Genomic DNA, 2,500 nt, shown 5'->3' with positions numbered 1-2,500 from the left:
TCCTGATTGGTTAACCTCTGTGAATATCCCTGGCTTTTGCAGCTCGGTGCAGATTATGGTGTACGCTGCTCTGTGCCTATGTTTCAGATCTAGGGAAGGATTAAGGCAAGACAGCAAGGGTCAGTTTTGTAGTTCTTCCTGTTCACCCTATTCATCACAGAGTACATCTGATCCCTGGGGATCCCTCCTCAAGGATTGTATTCCAGATTGTCCGCGCAACATCTTAGCAGGTGGTAATACAGCGCCCATACTGAGAGAGGGACGAGAGGTTCTCCTGCATTGAAAGGGGAAGCGCTGATTAGTTAGCTGGCGCCAGGTACCTGCCTCAACCAATCCATATTCTGGGCATGTAACGTGAGCTGAAAGAGCAAGTAAAAGCAAAAGCTACTCAATGGCAACGGTGGGATTCGAACCCACGCCCCCGAAGAGACTGGAGCCTTAATCCAGCGCCTTAGACCGCTCGGCCACGCTACCACACACAACTGCTGCTTTTCAACCCTACCTGAGGACGCAGACCTAAGTAAGGGGCGAAATAATCATAGCCACCCCATCTGGGAACCGTACCCCGGTTTTCTGGAGATCTGGAGGAAGAATTAAAAGTTTTAGTGTGGCAGGTGAAGGTACTTAATGGTTCCATGGTGTAATGGTTAGCACTCTGGACTCTGAATCCAGTGATCCGAGTTCAAATCTCGGTGGGACCTTTCTTTACTTTCCTCTCATTACTCAGTACTGTATTAAAATTATTTAACCTTCTTCCAGATGTGAGCTTTTCAAATCCATAAATGCTGCTTCCATACCTTTGTGTTCTGTCGCCCCAAGGTGCAATTAGTTGAGAACTTGGATGAAAACTCATGCCTCAAAGAAACCCAGAGCACTCACATCCCCCCGGGAGCCATAATGCCAGAAATATGGGTTATCCAGGATTAGAAAATAAAGTTAAATTGCCTCTTTCTTCCAGAAACAGTGCCAGCTCTGGCTAGTATAGAGTGGATTTCCTGATTGGTTAACCTCTGTGAATATCCCTGGCTTTTGCAGCTCGGTGCAGATTATGGTGTACGCTGCTCTGTGCCTATGTTTCAGATCTAGGGAAGGATTAAGGCAAGACAGCAAGGGTCAGTTTTGTAGTTCTTCCTGTTCACCCTATTCATCACAGAGTACATCTGATCCCTGGGGATCCCTCCTCAAGGATTGTATTCCAGATTGTCCGCGCAACATCTTAGCAGGTGGTAATACAGCGCCCATACTGAGAGAGGGACGAGAGGTTCTCCTGCATTGAAAGGGGAAGTGCTGATTAGTTAGCTGGCGCCAGGTACCTGCCTCAACCAATCGATATTCTGGGCATGTAACGTGAGCTGAAAGAGCAAGTAAAAGCAAAAGCTACTCAATGGCAACGGTGGGATTCGAACCCACGCCCCCGAAGAGACTGGAGCCTTAATCCAGCGCCTTAGACTGCTCGGCCACGCTACCACATGGTGTTGCAGCTTTCCGACCCTACCTGGGGACACAGACCTAAGTAAAGGGCAAAACAAGCATAGCTTCCCCTTCGGGAATTCGGAGCCTGGTCACCTGCATGACAGGCAGGAATACTCACAACTATACTAACGAGGAACAACCTATGCCTGCTGCTCCATGGTAATGTCCTTAAAGGGTCAGCGTTTAATAGTTCTGGAGGGAGAATTAATCGCTTTAGCTCAGCGCTAGGGATCAAAGGTGTAATCCCGTTATCCCTCTGGAAACAGCAAAAAGTGCCTAATGGCAGCAGTGGGATTCGAACCCACGCCTCCAAAGAGACTGGAGCCTAAATCCAGCGCCTTAGACTGCTCGGCCACGCTACCACACACAACTGATGCTTTTCAACCCTACCTGAGGACGCAGACCTAAGTAAGGGGCGAAATAATCATAGCCACCCCATCTGGGAACCGTACCCCGGTTTTCTGGAGATCTGGAGGAAGAATTAAAAGTTTTAGTGTGGCAGGTGAAGGTACTTAATGGTTCCATGGTGTAATGGTTAGCACTCTGGACTCTGAATCCAGTGATCCGAGTTCAAATCTCGGTGGGACCTTTCTTTACTTTCCTCTCATTACTCAGTACTGTATTAAAATTATTTAACCTTCTTCCAGATGTGAGCTTTTCAAATCCATAAATGCTGCTTCCATACCTTTGTGTTCTGTCGCCCCAAGGTGCAATTAGTTGAGAACTTGGATGAAAACTCATGCCTCAAAGAAACCCAGAGCACTCACATCCCCCCGGGAGCCATAATGCCAGAAATATGGGTTATCCAGGATTAGAAAATAAAGTTAAATTGCCTCTTTCTTCCAGAAACAGTGCCAGCTCTGGCTAGTATAGAGTGGATTTCCTGATTGGTTAACCTCTGTGAATATCCCTGGCTTTTGCAGCTCGGTGCAGATTATGGTGTACGCTGCTCTGTGCCTATGTTTCAGATCTAGGGAAGGATTAAGGCAAGACAGCAAGGGTCAGTTTTGTAGTTCTTCCTGTTCAC

At 47.5% G+C, this 2,500-nt stretch overlaps 5 non-coding genes across 5 annotated transcripts; 2 read left to right on the top strand and 3 right to left on the bottom strand.

The window, feature by feature from the left end:
• Positions 1–392: 392 nt before the first annotated feature.
• On the bottom strand, positions 393–474 carry TRNAL-AAG (transfer RNA leucine (anticodon AAG)). The gene has a single exon. It is a non-coding gene; the product is annotated as a tRNA-Leu (tRNA).
• Positions 475–629: 155 nt separating this feature from the next.
• On the top strand, positions 630–701 carry TRNAQ-CUG (transfer RNA glutamine (anticodon CUG)). The gene has a single exon. It is a non-coding gene; the product is annotated as a tRNA-Gln (tRNA).
• A 684-nt stretch (positions 702–1,385) lies between these two features.
• On the bottom strand, positions 1,386–1,467 carry TRNAL-AAG (transfer RNA leucine (anticodon AAG)). The gene has a single exon. It is a non-coding gene; the product is annotated as a tRNA-Leu (tRNA).
• Positions 1,468–1,753: 286 nt separating this feature from the next.
• On the bottom strand, positions 1,754–1,835 carry TRNAL-UAG (transfer RNA leucine (anticodon UAG)). The gene has a single exon. It is a non-coding gene; the product is annotated as a tRNA-Leu (tRNA).
• Positions 1,836–1,990: 155 nt separating this feature from the next.
• On the top strand, positions 1,991–2,062 carry TRNAQ-CUG (transfer RNA glutamine (anticodon CUG)). Its single transcript has one exon. It is a non-coding gene; the product is annotated as a tRNA-Gln (tRNA).
• The last annotated feature ends 438 nt before the right edge of the window (positions 2,063–2,500 follow it).

Source organism: Hyla sarda, chromosome 4, assembly GCF_029499605.1.
Source record: "Hyla sarda isolate aHylSar1 chromosome 4, aHylSar1.hap1, whole genome shotgun sequence".
Taxonomy (NCBI): domain Eukaryota; kingdom Metazoa; phylum Chordata; class Amphibia; order Anura; family Hylidae; genus Hyla; species Hyla sarda.
The sequence above is the reverse complement of the archived record's forward strand: the minus strand, read 5'-3'. Positions and strand labels throughout refer to the sequence as shown.